Source organism: Triturus cristatus, chromosome 7, assembly GCF_964204655.1.
Source record: "Triturus cristatus chromosome 7, aTriCri1.1, whole genome shotgun sequence".
NCBI classification, from domain to species: Eukaryota; Metazoa; Chordata; class Amphibia; order Caudata; family Salamandridae; genus Triturus; species Triturus cristatus.
The window spans coordinates 1,273,148,147-1,273,169,609 of NC_140590.1; the positions used below are offsets into that span (position 1 = coordinate 1,273,148,147).

The following is a 21,463-nucleotide window of genomic DNA, read 5'->3' on the forward strand; positions in this document are numbered from 1 at the left end:
ATGGTAGCACCCATTACGAAGCTCTTGAGGAAGAAAGTGGCATTCCTTTGGACGGAAGAGGCACAAAGAGCATTTGAAGGGCTGAAAGTCGCGTTTGATACTGCCCCTGTGTTGACTCACGCTGATCCGGACCGACCCTTTATTGTGGAAGCCGATGCTTCAGAAGTAGCTGTGGGGGCAGTTCTATCACAACGAGATGTAAAAACAGGACAGATGCATCCCGTAGCTTATATGTCCTATAAATTGCATGAGGCCGTGAGGAACTACTCGATCGCAGAGAAAGAGTTAATGGCCATCAAAATCGCTTTTGGAGAGTGGAGACATTGGCTGATGGGGACGAAGCATATGGTTACGGTTTTCTCAGATCACCGCAACCTACAGTTCATGCGGACAGCCAGACAACTCACACCTCGCCAACTTAGATGGATGCTATTCTTCACAGGCTATAACTTCGTGATCACCTTCAGACCAGGCAGCGAGAATAGAAAAGCTGATGCTCTTACAAGGCAAGACTCCACAAAAGAAATTGAAGAGACCCCGGCCAGAGCCATCATCGATCCTCAAAAAGTGCTTTTTCGCACTCCATTGGGACCCTTTCTTGAACCAGGTTGCTCGAGGTTTACGGACATTTACATGGAGAACATGGGTGAGGTGACATTCGGAATGGAAGGTCATCAAAGGGATACCTATGCGAGGCCAGCAAGTGTTAATCCCCAATGTAACGTTATGCAAACAAGTGTTTCAATGGTGTCAAGAGGATCCATGTGCAGGACATAATGGCATAGAAAAGACCCAGGAAAGAGTGCTACGTCAGTTTTGGTGGCCTAGCGTACGTATGGATATCGTACTGTGGGTCCGGAAATGTGAGGTGTGCGCCAGAAACAAAACGGACACTATGAAGAAACAAGGTTACTTATGTCCCCTTCCAACACCCTCCGTCCCCTGGGAAAACATATCCTTGGATTTTATAGTGGGGTTGCCCAGTGACCAGGGGTATACCACCATATTGGTGGTAGTGGACTACCTAACTAAGCTAGGACATTTCATTGCCTGCAAACAACTACCAACGGCAGGTCAATTGGCCCATTTGTTGTTAATAAACATTGTTTGGTTGCATGGTCTCCCGAGAGTAATTGTATCAAACGGGGTCCCAATTCAATGCACGATTTTGTACAGTATGGTGTAAAGCTTTGCACATTTCCGCTGCCTTATCCACTAGATACCCCCCCCCACCCACACGGATGGGCAGACAGAATGACTCAATCAAACACTAAAACAATACCTTAGGCGTTATGTGGCTAAAACACAGAGGCATGGGTGGAGTGGTTGTGGTTAGCGGAGGTAGCGTACAACAGTGCATCACATGCTTCTCTACAGAATTCCCCTTTCTATTGCACATACAGCTGTCATCCAAGGTTTATCCCGTTCATTCATCCAGCCGAAGCCCAAGATGTACCTGAGGTACAGAAAAGAATACAACATATACACAACACGTTAACAAATACACAAAAGCAGTTGAAACAAGATAAGGCATCTTACAAGAAGCAGGCAGATAAGCACAGAAGGGCATGCCCGCTTTACAAAAAAGGGGATATAGAGTGTGGCTGTCTACATAGAATATACATTCAAGCGGTATAGCGCCTTTAACCCGAGATTCATTGGGACTTACAAAGTGGTAAAGGTAGTCAATCCTGTTGCTGTTCGCTTAGCGTTGCCTTCCAGCTTACGCAAACACCCTGTTTTTCATGTGTCACTTCTGAAACCCTCTCTGGTCCCAGTAAGGAGGAAACCTGATCCAGTCTGAGTTAACGATGAACAGGAATATGAGGTTTAAAAACTACTGGACTCAAAGATTAGGAGGGGACAGTTATGGTATCTGGTGTCATGGAAGGGTTATGGACCCGAGGAAAACTCCTGGGAACCTTCCACCAACCTACATGCTGCCCGATTGATAAAGGCATACCATAATCAGCATCTGCAGAACCCTTGTCCATGTCAGAGTTCTCTCGGAGAGGGATGTACTGTCAGATCCCATCGGCGAGTCAACCGCGGCATGTAAACTCTGCCATCTGGAGCGTATAAACTACACTTCCCATTGGCCTATGCGGGCGGAGGCCCGTGCGCCATTCACGCGAGCTGCATTTCCGCGATGTATACTATTTCCGGGGCAGAGAACGCTGCCGATTATTCGTTTGTCCACGCAGTGGTCCTAGGAGAGCTGGTCCGGTAAGGGTGTCTCCGACACCGTAATCTTTTCTCGTTTCCTTTCGAGAAAGTTCGTTTACGCTCTCTCTCTCTCGGCTCGTTGACTTCCTGGGCGTTATCTCTTTGTTGATGGTTCTCCCTGCTGTTGGCGGGTCATTAACTTGATCCTTGCAGTCGGGGAGAGTTGTTTTGGTGTTCCGTGCTTTCCTCTGTTGGGTGGTCTCGGCTGAGACCTTGCAAAGGAAAGAATTAACACGTACGGAACACACTTCTGTCTGTGGGCTTCCCTCTGTCGGAGAGGAGCTTTTCTGCACATTAAGGTGCTGGTCTACTCGAAAGCCGAGTGGTTTGAACTCTGTAACTCTGGGTTATTTTGAGGTTCCTGAGTGTGGATATCAAGATATTCTGGAAGGCAGCAACTGATGACATTTGAGCTGTACTTCTATTTCTGCTACGAACCTGCCATCTGTATTGTATTGAGGAGTTCTTTACAACGTATGACCTTAAGGAATCTGTTACTTGTATGTTACCTTCATACATTTTTGTTTGTGCTTTTGTTATACTGTAACAGGGATCTGAAGTGGGAGTACGTGAGGATTCACGAACACCACCCCTGGGATTCATGGTGTAACAAGGAATGGGGTATGTGTGCAGTCACTAAGAGTCATTTACAGATCACCCTTATCAATAGTATATTTACGTTCTTTCTCTCCATGTACTTATCCCTAGCACTTCTATACTAGTGCCCGCCTTGTACGCCTCCAAGACCAAACCTCGTCTGGAGAGTCGCAGAAATGGGAGGCCCCGTCTAGCATGATTTTAAGCCGGGCAGGGAATATTAAGGAGTATTGCATTCCTGCATCCCGGAGAGCTCTTTTAACTTCTAGAAAGGATGCTCGCTGGGCCTGAACCTTGGCAGTAAAGTCAGGAAATATTAGTATTTTGCTGTTTTTGATTACATAGGGGCCATGCATTTGGGAATGTTGCAATGTGTCCCGATCCCTCTAGTGGAGGAGCTTATTGATTGCAGGGCGAGGAGGTATTCCCGGGGCCAGCTGGTACTCTGTGTGATCTTTCCGGGGCAAACAATTGGGAGAGATGTTCCGGAGCCACCAAAGAACGCAACCATTTTTCCAGGTATTCCACCATGTTTTGCCCTTCTTCCACTTCTGAAATTCGAATAAATCTGACGTTGTTTCTGCGACTGCGGCTCTCTGCGTCTTTGGCCGGACGCTCAAGGATTGTCACTCTGGAGAAGAGCTCATCTAGTCTGAAGGTGTGCCACCTTTGTTCTGGATGTAGCTTGGTTAACGCAGATTCCACTTCCCGAACCCTGTCAGCAAGTTTGTGGTGTTCTGCCTGTAAGAGGCCCAGGCCCACAGAGACCGCCCCAATGTCTTGCTACTGTGCAGCTTTGGTGTTGGCGATGGCAGCCAACAACCTGTCCAAGCGCCAGAGGGTTATTGGAGGATAAGGCCAGTTCTTTGGGGGTCCTCCTCGTTTGGTAGTGAGCTCCCAGGGCCCCTCCACTCATTCAGGGACAGCTATTTCATTCCCCCATCTCACCTGCAGGTGAGATGGAAAGGGGGCATTCCAGACTTCTCGGCTTCTTTGGACCACGGAGCATCACCACCATCGCACATCCCCGCAGTTGTCCCGGGTCTCTGCCCTCTTTCTCCGGGATTGCTGTTAAGCACCAGTGTGCTATTCTCTCCATTTGGGATGCGCCGGTGGGGGATCCACTGCTTAACTGTACGCCTGATACTCGGGGCTCGGTTTGGACAGGGCCCGTATCAGCCTCAGGGCGCCATCAACCACCGGAGCCGCCCCAATAAAATGTGTTCCTCCTAGAGTCGGGCGCAATGCCGGTGAATTGTCTCAGGGCCCCCAGCTCCTCCGCAGGTCACTTCCCGGTCAGTCTATGTTCAGGGCCTCGCGCTCAACCTAGCGCACTCACCAGGTCATCGGTTTCTGGTACCAGGTCAGTCTTGTGGCAAGTCCCCCGCTAGGTGAATCTTTGGGGCTTCTCCAGGCCTCCGGAGGGACAGGTCAGTGTCCGCAGCGTTACAGCCTGCGACACCACCAGGGCCCGCCGTCTGCGTCACAGCCACCGAGACACTACAGACCACTGTAGGCCCTACGGCCAGGCCCTGACAGGCCGGTTCTGTACACCGCCTGCGGGTGTCTGCTCCAGGACCCCTGCAGCTCCGGGGACAACAAATGTTATTTGAGCCTCTCGTGCAGCGTTAACGCGTTATGCCCTCTGTGAGCCCTGGTATCATGCCCCTCTCGTCAGCCGCTTCGCATTTTTCAGGGCTTCCGATGGCAAACATGGCCCACTTCTGTCCACCCCATGATGTAGTGTGGCGGGGGAGTCTTTCCAGCTACTCATTGTCGGCGGATGCCGATGTAGAGGCAGGATGTCTTGTGGGCCGGGACGGAGCTCCTAGCTCACTCATCCGCCATGCTTGATGTCTTGGCCACGCCCCGTGGAAAGCTTACCTCCATTATATGACTGTACAAGGCACCTGGACAGATCAGCACCAGGTGTGCCACATAAACTACCTTGAGCTTGAATTCATCAGATTTGCACTAAATGCGTTCCTCCTACTTCTGCAGGGGAAAACAGTACTAATGCAGACAACATGACAGCAATGCTCTGCATCCAGAATTAGGGTGGGACTCTCTCTACCTACCTTTCTGCACTAGCTCAGGAGACTTCGCACTGCGCAAACCGCAATAACATTCACCTGTAGGTGAAGCTTCCTGGAAATGAAAAACAACTTTGCACTCGTGTTCAGCAGGATGCTTCAAGTCCCAGAGTGAGAATTCTACCCACAAGACTTTCATAGGTACTTCAAATGGTCGGGAATTCCAAAGATCTACCTGCTCGCCACTCCCAAAAATACGAAATGGCAAAACTTCACCTCCAGGATCCTGTAACCATAGTCCATTAGCAATGCACTATAGAAGAAGTGGCCAGGGATACTTGTCTATGCTTTTCAGCCTCTTCTCCTCATGCCATAGATGGTGAGGAAGATGAGTAAGGTGTCCATGACCCTCTTCCTTGTTGCATCAACCTGGTCAAGATAGCTCCTAGAGATGTCAATCAATCCTAAGGGGAGAGGATGTGGCCTCACGGCTAGAGCGGTCAACCTCAACCCTGGCGAACTGGGTTCGAGTCTCAGCAGGGATGCTCGACATCCTGCGATTCTGGGCAAATCACTTAATCTCCCCGTGCCTAACAAAAATTAATGTGTCCTTGTGTAATGCAACTAGTGCTCATGTGAAGCGCTCTGATACCTGAAACCTTCGGTTCAAGTTCGCGCTATAAAAAAATCTGATAAAATAAAATCCTCACGATAAGCTCCCAAACACAGCAGACCTTCTCACTCAGCGTCATGGTTTGCTAAGACTCCCAGACCCTAAATACCTCAATTTAGCAATCCTAGAGTTTGGTTTCCTCAATCTGCCATAGGAATACATAGTTTGGCATCCTGCAGTAGATGCAAAAGCCCAGTTCTTGTGCCTGTTATGCCGCTAAGTGGATAAAGTTAATTTATTACTGTAGTTAGACCCTTTCTGAGTGTCTGGGTAGGACATTATGTCTTACCTCCTACACTTACACAAGCCAGCCCTTGCCTACACTTCTAAAAGCTTACACTTAACAGCAGTGGCTGAATACCTTTAAAAACACACAACAATGTTCCCTGTTTAGAATACTAATGATTAAAGCCCACAAGGAGGGTCTAAAGAGGATAATACCCCCCAAAGACGCGTATGGCATCTATCTGGAATCTCGATTAGTCCTCACTTGTCTCATGGGTATCCTTTAGAACACTTACATTCATGTCATCTAGAGGTCTTTTGGAAGGTGGCTTTCTTATTCGCAATCACCTACCTCCTTTAGATGCATTAGTGAGCCTCAAGCTCTTAAACTGCAAAAACCATTTATCCAAGACCATTTATCCAGGTTCACAAACATAGGGTAGTTCTTTGTACCAAGCCCATGTTTCTATCCAAGGTTGTTTCACCTTACCATATAAACCTTTTTTTTTAAAACAACTTTATTGGGATTTTCAAGTGGGGGTACATCGTAGTACACATTACAGTGAGCATTTTAGTTATACAGAGAGCTCAGGATACAATGCAGGCATTATACTACCGCTGTGCCCCATGTGGTGTTGTCATCGAAGCCTATCCAGAATATCACAATACAAATAAGGAGGTCATCAGTTCAACACAGTGTTATGCAGTACATTCCTAGCCTCCAACCTATCGTGCCCAAAGGGAGCAGTGCCCGCTCAACTGACCCCCATCCCACATCCCACCCAGAACCCACCCTCCATACCCAACTATGCCACGAAGAAAACAATCTTATTCTGGGGGGGACTCAGAGCATATCCTTGGGGGGGGGGAAAGAAGGGGCGGGCCAGGGCAGAGGTCAAAACCCCCCCAGCTCCCGGTAGGGGAAGGAGAAAGGCCGGTGCACGCAGCACCAAAGGGGGGGACTAAATGGACAGGCAAGACCCTCCCTCCTTACCATATAAACCTGACCATAGAGTTGGCTGTCTTTTTTCCCGTAACCAGAGTCGACAGCCATAATGGCCCTTCATATTCTGGATGTCAAAAGGGCACTTATGTACTGCCTTGATGGAGCTAAGCCTTCTGGAAAGTCTACTCAGGTTTTTGTAGCCTTTGCAAAACCTTAAAGCAGCTGTGCCATCTTGAAAGCGGGCATTGCCAAATGGATAGTTAACCGCATTCAGACTTGCTATCCCAAGACTAAGCGCACACTCCATGTGCCCCCTGGAGCCCACTATTCATGTTAAAAGGTAGCAACCCTAACATTCTTGGTTAATATAACGCCTCTTTAACATATATGTGCAAGGCTGTTACTTGGTCAACGCTGTATACATTCACCAAGCTTTATTGTCTGTACGTTCCAGGAGGTCAACAGCCTTTAGTTGGCCAAGCAGTATTAAGAACACTGTTTTAAACATCTGCATCATGAATAAATGAAAGAATATTAAGATTTCTAAAGCGCTTAGCTACTCAGAAGAGTGTCCCGACACTAAAACAGAAAGTAAGAAACAGAGGCTGAAAGAATGAGAGGGTAAAAAGTCATGTCTTGAATTGATTTCTGAAAGGCCTCTCAACAGCAATTTGACGTAGTCTGGTCTGAAGCCTGTTCCAGGCTTGAGGGCCCAGAAGAGAAAAGGACTTGCCTCATTTTTTTGTCAGCCTCACTAGCGGGACTTTAGCCAAATGGCCCTGAGAGGAACGAAGAGTTCTAAGAGGAGTGTAGAAGTGAGCCCTGAAAGACAGGTTCTCAGGGCCAGAGTGGTTTAGGGTGCTGTGCATGAGGACAAGAGTCTTGAACAGAATCCTTTTATCAACAGGGAGCCAGCGCAGGTTCTTCAGGTATAACAAGACTGAAATCTTTCTAGTTAGGTTGAGAACCAGGCTTGCCGCCACGTTCTGAACCGTCTGCAGTTTGCTCAATAGATATTATGAAAGGCCAGCTTACAAGTCTTTGGCATAATCCAGCCTGGATACAGTCAATGTCAGAATAACAGTTTTCCTCACTAGCAAGGAGAGGAACTGTAAACATTTTTGACAGTTCGTATCAGGCAAAAGCATGTGCTAACTACTGCATTGACTTGGCTATGTAGTGTCAGTTGTTTGTCGAACTTGACTCCCCAAGTTTGTTACTGCATCAGCTTGCTGGTTAGGTAGGAGAGCTTCATTTGGCCAATGGGTTTGCAGGTTTAGGGAAAAATTAAGCCATAACTAAGAACGTCTATCTTGTCGATGTTGCATTTAAGCTGGTTAATACTCATCCAGTGGGACACCGCTGATGGGCAGGGCTTAATATTGTCATGGATAAGAGGCTCACCCTTCTTGAAAGAGAACCGTAGCTGAGTGTCATCGGCGTACGGAATTATCTGAGCCCCAAAAGACTCAACCAATGCTGCTAAAGTGGTCCAATAAATGTTAAACAAGGTTGGACTAAAGGCTGAGCCTTGGGGCACCACAACAGACACTGCGGTTGCAGGACGAGATAGGTGGCATCCAAACCTCCTGATATCTGTCTTCAAGGAAGGATTTCAACCACTTCAGTGTTGTGCCCCTGATACTTATATCATATAGACAGGCAAGTAGCCTGAAGTGTAGGACCGTATTGAACGCTGCGGAAAGGTCAAGCAGTACCAGGACTGCCTTTCCTGCTGCATCTAATGTATATTTTATCACTTCGGACACCTCCAGAAGTGCTGTCTCTGTACTAAATTTAGACCTGAACCCTGATTGGCTAGGATGAAGGAGTGAATTGGATTCAATATAGTCTGAAATCTGCCGGTTTACAAACTTATCCACCAGTTTAGATGAAATAGACAGTACGGAAATAGGCCTATAGTTGCTTGGAATGTTTGGGTCGGCATTTGGTTTTTTCAAAAGAGGTAGAATCTGAGAGTGACTGGGAGTGGAGTATTGATGACTGATTGGCCTATATTGGTTAAACCTTTTGGAATTTCTAAAGATTTTTTTTTTTTTTAAACTGGATAGTTGTTCGCACTACTTAACCAAAGAAGCTTTATTAAGGTGGCAAGCCACCGGGTCTAGGCATTTTATTTGACTGTTTTTAAAATCTCTTTAGGCTTGTTTTCCGCCTTATCAATCCTTCAACCAAAAATATCCTTTTAGTGAAATTGATTAGATTAGTATAGGTTTTTGAAGCTGACATATTTAACTTTGTCCGCCAAGTTATAGGTTTGCGCCAAGCTTTTTCAACCTTTTTACATGTTTTTTTTTCCTGCCTCAAAGTTTCTTCAAACCAAGAGCAAGAGCACTTGGCTCAGCCTATCAAACATCTGGGGAGGGGGGCTAGCTGTTCCACTGAGGACCGAATCCAATTATCAAATTCCTTTGCGTCTGAATCAAGAGAACCAGAACAAATTGATGCAGTACTTTCTAGGGTGCTAAGCAGCCTATCCTGAGGAATGCTGGAAAAAGGTTGAGTATTATTAAGTGTATAGGAAGTGCCACGACTTCCATGTAAGGCCATCTGCCAACCAATATAGATCAAATAATGGCCAGTCCAGGGTAGAGGGAGGGGATCCAATTGACTTAACCGTATATTGGAGACGACTAGATCAATAATGTGTCCACAAGGCACATTATCTGCTCACTAGCCACAGCTTTGGAGAGGGTCTGCTTTATAATTAATACAGAGCATGTGTTTCTACAGCCACACATTCTATGAACTGAATATTTTACTTACCCTGTAACTATTTGTTCGTATTGTGTAGTGCTGTAGATCTAGATACTTGCAAAACAAGCATTGGCATAGCCAATAGGTCTCGCCTTTGGGACCTTATAAGTGTTTGGTTATCCAGCACAATATCCTTGGTGCAACAACATCAAGTGTTACATGGCTAAACACTTATAAGGTCCCAAAGACGAGACCTATTGGCTATGCCAATGCTTTTGCCGGGGATAAATTGTTAATTAGTTGGTTACTTGCTAGAATGGTAAGTGCTAAGCCGGTTGAGACCTGCTCATCCAAGCTTTTAGGGCTCCCTAATTAAAGGTGAAAGCATCAAGGTTGGAGTCACAGATAATTTGGTGGTTCATATCTACATACTTCGTAGCTTATATTTTGACTGCATTGAATCCAATTAATGTAGGGTGTGTTGATGACATGCGCTTCGGTTTTCTATTATAACAGTTTTTTATATTAGTCTGTGTGATCTAGATTTTCTCCTAGATAAGTTGTGCAGAGTTCACAAATTTACATCTTATGCCCTTAAAGTTACTATGTTTGTGGACTTCACACAATATTACCAAAAGGAGAGATGTACCCTGAAAAAAACAATTAAACCTAATAGTTCAATTTTATGTCCCTCATAGGAGACAGGGGAGCGGTCAGGAGGAAACAACTGTCACCCCATGTTTCGGTGAACAATTTTTGAGTTATCATGGTAATCCTAGCACCAGAGTCAACTAAGAGTTGGAGTTTTTTTATCCCCAACCATAATTTCAACAATGAGGTCAACACATAGAGAAGGATTACCTGATACAGGTTCATCTAACACATTACTAGAGGAAGAATCATCAAGAACAACAGAAATGATCTCAGTGTTAGAGTCGTCATCAGATTCTATAACACAAGCTACACTCTTTTTCTTAAATTTCCTCTTGAGGCACACTTTAGCATAATGACCCTTTTTTAGGTCTTGCCTAGCGTTGCAGCGCATGCGCTGCTCGCTCGGCGAGAGATATTGTGGATGAGGGGTTCTCAGAAGGGGACTTGAAGCCCCTCTTTTTCATTGGCTGGCGTCACCGTTTATGCTAAATGGTGGCCTGCCATTGGAAATTAGGTATTTTTGTTGCCGCCCTTTCGTCCGGCCCATCCGGACAAGATCGTCTGCTTTGCGGCTGTCGCGAAGCATTTTTTGATCTTTAGGGGGGCCATCTGTTACTTGTCTTGTTTTCAGTTCCCGAGTCTGCGCGTGCAGGGGCCATCTGTTTTTTAGTGTCCGTGTAATGCTTGTTTTTCTCTGTCATTCCTCCTTTATTCTCAACCCTCTGCCTCACAGAGACGCACTGCTCGTGCTGCAGCGCTTGGAAGCAGGTTCTCAGCACCAAGCACTATACAAAATACAAATACATAAATTGATGGAATGGAATCTTAATGTTGAAACAGAATTCTGTACACGTGGATGCGTAAGAAAGCAGAAGACAAAAGTGAACCTTTCTCATGAGCAGGAAACACATGGAACCTACAATAGTGCCGTGAAAAACACAGTATCCTGGGAAGCGCTATAGAACACTCCCAGATATTAAACTCTCTTTACAGCAGGAGTGCGCAGGGAGGAGGGTACACCCAAGGGCAGAGAGTCGCCTCAGAAGAAGTTTGGGAAATGAATGCAATAAAAGCGCACAAAGCTTGCACCCAGTTCATGGTCTTCGACCCTTGTGCACAGCACCCTCCCCTCCGCACTGCCCGTCTGCTCAGCACATGTCAGCACCCTTTCCCCCACACTGCACATCTGCTCAGCACATGTCCTCCTGACACCCGGGATACACCAAGCAGTAGGGACAGGGGGTGTTTTATTGCTCTGGGCGAAGCAACAGACATGGCGTTTACGAGCCCTGGCACGAAAAAAACACAATTTGAAGTCATGTTTAACCAAATAAACTCGCACCCTCTGCAGCACGGAAGAAGCTTCCATGTGCGGTTTACACAAGAGAGAGAGGCGCTCCCTGCATCCCTCCGCGGCGGCGTCACTAGGCGCTATGTGTCAGCGGCCATTGGCATCTTCGGTAGCTGACACTGGGCTCCTCGGCAGGCTACAGACCACCCATCTCATCACAGACCGACAGGGTCATGCAGCCTCGCTCTCAGAGCCCCTCAACAGTTCTGGTGGTAAGAGTGAGACCCCTCTTCTGATGCCTGTGTCACCAGGGCGAACTGAGAACAGATGCCAACTTATGTGCACATCTGGGACGGGCTCACGTGGAAACATAAAAACATGTCTCCCAAAAACCTAAACTCCAAAATAACGTCTGCCAAACTTTCGGCCTTACATAAATAAAAACATAAACGTCGACCGTTATCTAATTCCTAAATCCACGTCACTACATTAGGAGCGGGTTAGTTTGTTCATCTGACACCACTGCTTACCGAGCCCTTCCAGACCGGGGGGAGGGGAGGCTTATCCGTGGACTCATTAGGGGAATTTGAGCTGCTTTGGGCAGCGCTGGAGACAACTGTCAAAGATAGGCCTCAATGTTACCCTCCACGCTACTCCTTTTCATTTGTTCGTTCCTTCCATATTATGGTACATAATTCAACTCTCCCTCATTTCTTCGTCTTCCTTCCTTTCATGTCTTTTCTCCTCCTTCCTCTCCCTACCTGTATTTTTTTATCTTCTCTTCCTCCCTTTTTTGCTTCCTTCGTATTTTACTTACCCTTTCCTCCTTTCTCCACCTTACTTTATACCTCCCCACTTTCTACCTTCCTTCTTTCTTTCTTTCCTTTCTTTCTTTCTTCACTCTTTTCATTTGTTCGTTTATACCATTTTGCCATACTTTCAGCTCTTCCTCCTTCATTTCTGTCTACATTTAATCTTTCTCTTCCTACTTCCTCTCTTCCTTAGTTGCTCTTTTGCTTTGTTTCTATTTTGCTTATCCATTCCATCTCCATCTTTTTACTCCTTCCTATCTACTCCCATTCCTTTCAGCCGTACTTCCTTCTTCCCCTTAATTTCGCTTTTATATATTTTATTCCTTCATTTACTTCCTTCGTTTCTACTGTCCCATCTTCTAATTTGAGTTTTTTGCCCCATCAGCCATCGCCATTCCTCACACTTACTTCATCTTGACCCTCTACACCATCCCCGCTTTCCTTCTTCCTGCCCCACTAACCCTCCTTTTGTTCCTTTTCTTATTCCTTCCTCCACTGCCCCTCGCTCTCATGCTCATCTGCACTCCCCTTCCTATGCACTTTTGTTTCCTTCCTTTCATGTTTAGTGTTCTTCTTTTCTCCCTTCCTGCTCCCTTTCTTCCTTTTTTCCCATTCTTCTTTTCTTCCCTCCTTTCGCTCTACACTCTTTCCTTTCTTCCCTTTGCGCATCTCCCTCCCCTTTCCTTCCCTTTTCTTTCCTTTTTAACTCCTTTGCTTCCGTTTGTCTTTCCTTCTGTCGTTTCTCCCTCCATCCCTCCTTCCGTTCTTCACTCTTTCATTCCGTCCCTTAGCTCACGCCTGCCCCCCTCTCCCTCCACGCACTCTTTTGCCTCTTCCCTTGAAAGCCAGGGAGGGCGGCAGCTGCCCTCTCATCGCACTTACCTTCTAATTTCGTACCTACAGTGCTGTGAAGGCCCATTTTCCTGAGCAAAAAAAGACATAATTGCCTCGAAAGCAGTGAAAAGAGGCAATCTGTTGGTGCTGTTGTTCGAGCAATTACTGTGTTCCAGCCTGTGCCGCGCGCCCTGCCTGTTCAATGCCCCTCGCCATTTACAGGAAGTCTGGGAGGGCAGCTTTCCATGCGCGTGGCCTGCGTCTATTCTGGGGTAATGACTTCCAGCCGCTATTGAGATTAAATGTGGTCGGATAATGCACGGCCTACTTATGGCAGCCGTGCGCCTAGCGTGACGTTGGAAGGGTGGCCATGACGCACAGACTATGGGATCTTAGGCAAAGGGTTCTCCTATGGGATTTTACGCAAAGGAGCCTCCACTGGAATCTAAGGCAAAGGGGTCCTCGTCGGGGTCTAAGACTAACAGATCTACAATGGAATTTACGGCAAAGAGGTCTCCTATGGAATCTAAGGCAAAGGGGTCTTCATCAGAATCTTAGACCAACAGGTTTCCACTGAAATCTAAAGCACAGAGGTCTCCATCGTAATCATAGGCAAATGGGACTTCTACAAATCTTAAAGCTCAGGGGTTTCCATCGGTTTTCATTGAAATCTAAGACCTACACTGGAATCCACACAAATTATTCTCCATTGAAATCATAGGCAATGGGTGGCTGTACCCAAATGTAAGTCAAAGGGCTCTATCCTACCATTAGGCAAAGGCGTCTCTATGAAGCTTCAAGTCAAGGGGTTGCCGTGAGAATATAGCGTGAAGGGGTCTCCACCAGAATCTAAGACCAGGGGTTTCTACTGGAATCTAACAAAAAAGGATCTCCACCACAGGAAAAAAAACAAAAAAAACAATGTCATTTACAATTCCAATAGCTCAAAATAATGTAATTGCGAGACCCATTGCATTGTAAATGGTGGTTTACAAAAGTTACACATAACATTAGTAGCCGGGCATCTACTCCCTTTGGAATGAGGAGAGCTGCCACAGCGGAGACACACGTTGTTAGGAATGGTAAAATCAGAATTAGGTTTGGTGGCATTGTTGCTACTGCTCCTGACAGACCTAAGTTTTACATTGTTGGCTACTCCAACAGCATTGACGGTTTAAAGAGGTTTTTCATCAAGCTCTTTCAATGAAACCTGTAAAATGTCAATGTTTTTTGCAACTTTAATTGTTTCATCGAGAGACGGCTACCCCATAACTAGCAGTTTCTGCCTAATATGCTTATCCCTGCACTGGCAAACGAACTGATCTCTAATAAGTTGATCAGTAAAGTTTTCTAAAATGCAAACTGAAGCCAACCTACTAATGTAGGCATCAACCTCTTCACCATTGGTTTGCTTCCTGTTAAAGAACTTGTGCCTTAGAACCATCAAACTTGGTTGTTTGTCAAACCGTATCTTGAGTTTGCACACAGCTTCTTGATATTCATTGATGACTTTGTTGTCGTCCAAAGTCAGTTCTGGTAAATATTTAAAGATGGACCTTCCCTCAAAGCCTAAAGAGTGAAGGAGTAGACACTTCTTCCTTTCAGCACCTAACCTTAAAGTTCCAATGGCACCTAAGTATGTTTCGAATGCATCGAGCCAGACATCCCATTTGACATGTGGTTCTCCTGGGGTGTCTAGGAAAGATGGAGGTGGCGAAACGGCTTGTATGGTACACATGGCAGAAAACAAGATTAAAACCAGAACTAAATGAAGCGATGTTAAGAAAAAAATGCAGGTAACGTAAACAAAATGTCAAATTGAAGGAATAGTGTGCAAATCACTGCGATCCACGTAGAAAAATCAGTGCACAACAGAGCAAAGAAAGCAAGGTAGAAAGTGTGCGAATCACTATGATCCACACGTAGGTCAAACTCGGTGTAAATCTTTTGAAACTCTGTGAAAAGTGTGTGAATCACTTAAATCCACAACTGGCAGTAGAAAGCAGAGGGCATATGAAAGTGGAAGTGGTGTGCGAATCACCGGAGTTCGCAATGCCCAAGTGCAAACAGAGCTTAAAAGCGGCCTAATACTAGTAAAACACTGTAAACAAAAGATCCGTCTGGAGAAAACAAAACGTTACTGAAGCAAAAGTGTCAAGCAGGAGGCGTGCTGAACAATGAGGATGGTTGTCCAACGCACAGAAGACTGAAAGACGTGACGTGAGAGCATACACAAGCGCAAAGCTTTCTCTAGCGCGTGCACACCCAATTGCGCATGCACCAGCGCAGGCGTATACAAGCGCAGGACGCTTGTGCAGAACAACTGTGAGAAGCTGGGAAAGGGGACAAAATAGCCAAAATTGACCCACCAGCAAGTCGACAGAAGCGGGACCAGTAGAAGCAGTGTTGAGGATGGCCAGGAGAATTGAGACCAGGTTTGAAGGTGAAGAACTCACGCTGCGGGTTCCATTGTGTAGTCAAATCGTTGCAGGAAATCTGCAGAGATTGACTCTGAGGCGGTCTGGATGAAGAGTGAATTTATTGAAGGAGAGACTGCACAGCAGTAGATCAACACCTGCCAAGTACAGCCAAGCAGCAGCAAGTGCAGTTAAAGAGTTCACTCTTTGAACCATAACATTCTTAGCATGCACCTGACACTATGACACAGCATCAGCAGAGCAACATAGTAGAATACAACAGTCTCTCAGTTGCCTAGCGTCAACACCATTTGCCTTTCGCCCCTTCCGTGGCTACGGTAGGGTCTACCAGCTGCATCCATCCTACAGATTTCACAACCCTTTTGTGGCAGCTGAAACAATTCCCACAATCCTTGTGGGACACACAGCCAGAGGTCCACCCAGTCCACCAGCCTCCCGGCAGCCTCAAAACCACTTTACTTTGCCCTCTTAGCATCACAGGAACCCAGTGGGTGACAGGATCCAACATCACCTGACCCGATGGCATTCCATAACATCGGACAAGTGGGTACTTCAAGTTGTTCAGGAGGGTTACTTCATCCCCATTTTTAAAACCCTTGCCATCTATGCCACCATCCCCAAACTGGCTGACGGAAGGCCATGTCTTGCTACTCCTTCGAGAGTTAGAAAATGAAGGCTCTTTTGGCAAAAGGAGACAAGGAGAGGGTGCTTGCATCAGAAGTAGTTTGTGGTTGCTATTCCCACTAATTTCTGGTGCCCAAGAAGAATGGAGGCCTCAGCCCTAATTTAGACCTGCTCCCCCTCAACTTCTTTCTGAAGAAGAAGAAATTCAAGATGCTCACGTTTGGCTCAGGTTCTGTGTGTCCTGAAGACTGGATGGTAGCGCTGGACTTGCAGGACGCTTACTTCCACATCCCTGCCTGATCTGCCCACAGGCGTTACCTGCGGTTCACAGTGGCCCACGAGCACTTTCAGTTCACTGTGCTCCGTTTTGGCCTCATCAGCGCCCCTCGGATGTTCACCAAGCTGATGGCTGTGTTTGTAGCACATCTGCATAGGTCAGGGGTTCCTGTCTCTCCTGAGCTCAACGACTGGCTGTTGAAAGCTGTCTTGCCCCAGGCAGTCTTTTCCCACTGCCATGCTACAGTGTACCTCCTGCATTCGCTGGGGTTCATAGTAACGAAGTAATACCTGACTCCCTCTCAGAGGCTCCCTTTCATCAGAGCCATTCTGGACACAGTACAGTTTTGTGCCTATCCTCTGGAGCGACGAGTCCAGGATATTCACTCTACGATTCCAGTGTTTCAGCCTCTATTCTGGATTTTGGTGAGACTGACTCTGAGGGTGCAAGGCCTCATGGATCCTGCATCCTGCTGGTTACACATGCCCGCTGGCATATGCAAGCTCTCAATCAATCAATCAGGCGTTTGTTAAGCGCTCTACTCACCCGTAGGGGTCTCAAGGAGCTGGGGGGGGGAGGGGGGAGGGGGGAGGGGGGGGGGGGGTGCAGCTTCCGGTTCATCAGGGAGGGGTCTAGCGAAGAGCCAGGTTTTGAGGTGTCTTGCAAAGATGGGAAGCGATGTTGTCTGTCGGAGGAGTATTGGAAGGGCGTTCCAGGCTTTGGCCACGAGGAAGGAGAAGGAGCGGCCTCCTGATCTCGTTTTCCTGGTGCGTGGGACCATGGCGTAGGAGAGCTGGGCTGATCGTAGGGTCCTTTGGGGTGCGTGTAATTTGAGCCGGTTATTCAGGTATGCTGGTCCGGTGTATTGTGGAGGGCCTTGTGTTCATGGGTGAGCATCTTATAAGTGACTGTTGCCTCGATAGGGAGCCAATAGAGTGTGCGCAGGTGCTGGGAGATGTGGCAGTGTCTTGACAGGTTGAGGACCAGTCTTGCGGCGGCGTTCTGGATGTTTTGTAGCTTGTGGGTGAGGTTTTTGTTTATTCCGGCGTAGAGTGCCTTGCCGTAGTCGAGTCTGCTGGCTACCAGGGCGAAAGTGACAGTCTTTCTGTGTTCGAGGGGGATCCATTTGAAGGTCTTCCGCAGGAGGCGGAGGGTGTGGAAGCAGGAGGACGAGACGGAGTTGATCTGGTGGTCCTTTTTGAGCTCGGAGTCCAGTATGATTCCCAGGTTGGTTGCATGGTCCGTTGGTGTGGGCGGGTCTCCGAGGGCGGGGGGCCACCAGGTGTTGTTCCATGCGGCGGTATTTGGACCCATGATGATTACTTCTGTCTTGTTGGTGTTTAGTTGTAGGCAGCTGTTTTTCATCCAATTGTCGACGGCTTCCATGCTTTCACGAAAATTGTGTCTGGCTGTGTTGGGTTTGTTGGATAGGGAGAGGATGAGATGTGTGTCGTCCGCGTATGACAGAATGTTGAGTCCGTAGGTTGTGATGATGGGGGCGAGTGGAGCCATGTAGCTGTTGAAGAGCGTAGGGCTGAGGGAGGACCCCTGAGGGACTCCGCAGGTGGTTGGTGTGGGGTCCGAGAGAAAGGGGGGGGGGAGTCTGACCCACTGCATTCTGCCGGTGAGGAAGCAGCGGATCCAGTCGAGGGCCTTGTCCTGGATCCCTGCGTCAAGGAGTCTGCGTATTAGGGTGCGGTGGGAGAGTGGGTTGAACGCCGCTGTGAGGTCGAGGAGGATGAGGGCTACTGTTTCTCCTTTGTCCAGTAGGGTGCGGATGTCGTCTGTTGCGGTGAGGAGGGCAGTTTCCGTACTGTGGTTTTTCCTGAAGCCGGATTGGGAGGAGTCGAGGATGTTGTGTTCTTCGATGAATGTGGCGAGTTGGCTGTTGATGGCTTTCTCGATGATTTTCACAGGGAAAGGTAGCAGGGAGATGGGTCTGTAGTTTTTTAGGTCAGTGGAGTCAGCTGAGGGTTTCTTTAGGAGGAGGTTGACTTCGGCGTGTTTCCAGTCGTCGCGAATGAGGCAGTTGCCAGGGAGCGGTTGATGGTGTGGCGGAGTATGGGTGCGATGGTGTTGGCGGCTCTGTTGAAGATGTGGTGGGGGCAGGGGTCCGTGGGCGCCCCGGAGTTGAATTACTTCATCGTCTCCAATGTGTCTCCGGTGGAGAGGGCTGTACAGTTGTTGATTGCTGGCTTCCGGGTGTCGGAGTGATAAGTGGTGGCTCCGTGTGTTGGTTGTCTTAGTTGAAATTGTCGTAGATGCTCTTGATTTTGTGGTCGAAGAAGATGCTGAGTTTGTCGCAGAGGCCTTGTGAGGGTGGAATGTCAGTCGACTCGCTGGGGGGTTGGGCAAACTCCTTGATGATGTTGAAGAGTTCTTTGCTGTTGTGTGCGTGTGTGGACATCCTGTCTTCGATCGCTTTTTTTCTAATTTTTCTGATGAGTTGGTGGTGGGTTATGGTGGCGGCCCTGAAGTTGTTGTGTGCTTCTGTGGATTTGGTGTTCCTCCAGGTCTTATTGAGGCCGCGGCAAGTGCGTCTGTACTCTCGGAGTTCGGTGGTAAACCATCTGGCTTTCTTGGCACGGTTGTTTTCCTTGAGGGGGCTATGGCGTTGGCGCGGTCGGTGATCCATCTGTGCAGGGTTCGGGCTGCGGTGTTGAGGTCGTTGTTTTCCGCGCTGGTTGGGGTGGAGTTGCTGAGTGAGGAGGTGAGCTGGTCGTAGGTGATTCTGGACCAGTTTCTTCGTGGGAGCAGGTGCTGGTGTCTGTGGATGGTGGGTGTTTTGAAGGTGAAGTGGACACATCAGTGGTCAGTCCATGGGAGTTCGGGGGTGTGGCTGACGGTGTTGGAGTTTCCTGTTGTGAAGAGGGGGTAGAGGTGTGTCCTGCAGAGTGCGTGGGTTCGGTCACGATTTGGCGGAGTCCGATGTTGTGGAGGTTGTCGAGGAGGGATGTGGTGTTGGGGTCCAGTTGATTGTCGAGGTGGAAGTTGAGGTTCCCCCGGCAGGGTGTAGTTGGTGGATGCGATGGCATGCTGGGAGATGATGTCTGTGATGGAGTTGGTGAATGGTCCAGGGGGTCTGTAGATGAGGGTTCCCCAGAGGGTGGTGGTAGGACTGACCTGTAACTTGAAGTGCAGGTGTTCCATCAGGTCTGTGGACTCGTCGGGTAGTGTGCTCAGGCAGAGGGGGGATTTGTGGGCGATGGTGATTCCCCCTCCCGGGTGGGTGTGGCAGTCCTTCCTGGAGATCTTGTGTCCTTGAGGAATGGCGATTGCGATGTCCGGGCCTGAGTTGGTGTTGGTCCAGATTTCGGTGAAGAACGCTACATCCGGGGTGGTGCTGTCGAGGAGGTCCCAGATTTCAGTGGCGTGTTTGTGGAGGGATCGGACGATGAGGAGGATGCATTGCAGGGTCTTCGGTTCGGTTGAGTTCTTGTGGTCGGGTTGTGCGGGGTCCGTGTTCCTGGTGGTGCTGTAGGTTTGTCGGCAGCGGTGACAGCTGAAGGGACCGTGGGTGTCGGCTGGTGAGGCTAGCTTGCAGTTGTTGTTGCGGCCTTGGTTAAGTGCGTTGTGTGATGCTGGGTTGTATCGTTGTTGGTGCGGAGGTCTAGGGTTCCTGGCGCTGGTCGCGGTCGAGTCGCGGACGGGCGCAAATGGGCTTGCCTTATAGGGGAGGTGGGAGGGAGGTGCAGCTGGGAGGTGGGAGTGGGAAAACGGCGGAGGGGGGGGCCGCGGGGGCAGCAGCGGGTGGAGGAGCGGGAAACGGGCGGGACAGCGCAAAAAAGGATAAACAAAGGACACAGTGGGAAAGGCACAGAAAACGATGCAACAAGGCAGAAATAAGCAATAAACAGACAATCAGGCACAAAAGTTAGCAATGTGGGCAAAACAAAGCAGAGCGCAACAAGGCAAAGCAGGCAGACAATGCGAGTGGGTGACCTAGGCTCGAACCCCTACCAGCCTGGGCAGAGGCACAGCACGGCAGACGGGAGCTACGTGGGGGAGAGAGCAGGTCCCTGGCCGAGGTTAGAGGTCCTGCTTGCAGCTCTGCAGTAGGAACCGAAGACCTAGTGTGCTAGCATCAGGGAAGTCTCTCTGACCTGATCTACGTATTAGAAGAAACTGCAAAAGATCTGCCAGGGTCACTGACATAACAAGATTGCGTCAGCAGCAGACCCCTCTCCCTTCCTCACCCAGAGCTGAATGTAGAGACAGATGCTTCACTCCTGGGTTGGTGCGGCCAACTGGGAGAGGCGGAGATCAGAGGACTTTGGTCTCTGGCGGATTCTTGGCTCCACATCAACCTGCTGGAGTTGAAAGCCTTTTGCCTAGCATTGAAAGTCTTTATTCCTTCTATCAAGGGAAGGCTGTTTCAGGTGTCCATGGTCAACACCACTGCCATGTGGTATTGCAACAAGCAGGGCTGGGTGGGGTCACAGACCCAGTGTCAAGAGGCCCTGTTTCTCTGGACATGGCTGCAACGTCAGGACATATTCCTGGTTTTCAACAACTGGCAAGTTCTCTGAACGCCAGAGCAGACAAACTCCGTTGTCAGTGCCTAACGGATCATGAATGATGTCTTATTCCAGCTCTAGTGCAAGGTCCCTTCTGAGAGTGGGGAGAGCCTTGGTTAGATCTATTCACCTCTGCCGAGAATGCTGAATATCACAGGTCTGCGGCTGGAGTTTCTATGGCAACTCTCCCTCAGAGACGCTTTTTGTTTCTAATGGAGCTCAGGACTATTGTTTGCCTTTTTGCCAATACCACTCCTACTCAGAGTTCTCAAGAAGAGGAGGAACGACCAGGCCCAGGTCATTCTTGTATGGTATCCCGAACTCCTGAGCATGATTGCCCACGGCGAGCTTGCATTTCGTGACTGCACACGGGACGAACATGCACCGGTAGATACGTGGACAGGTAGGCTATACAGGAGTGTAGTGAGACAACCAGAGTACAGCTTCCATGATGCTTCTGTATGTGACAAGTGCACATCACCTGACTACACGCAGGGTGCGTTTGTGCCGCAGGATACATGGATAAGGAACATGTACACAGAGGGATTACCGCCACTTTGATGTCTGTCATGGCAGAGAAGAGACTTGTAGGTATGGG

At 48.4% G+C, this 21,463-nt stretch overlaps 1 protein-coding gene across 1 annotated transcript in view; it reads left to right on the forward strand.

The window, feature by feature from the left end:
- TMEM219 (transmembrane protein 219) overlaps positions 1-21,463 on the forward strand; it is a 495,740-nt gene that overhangs the window by 444,201 nt on the left and 30,076 nt on the right. The window lies entirely within an intron of this gene.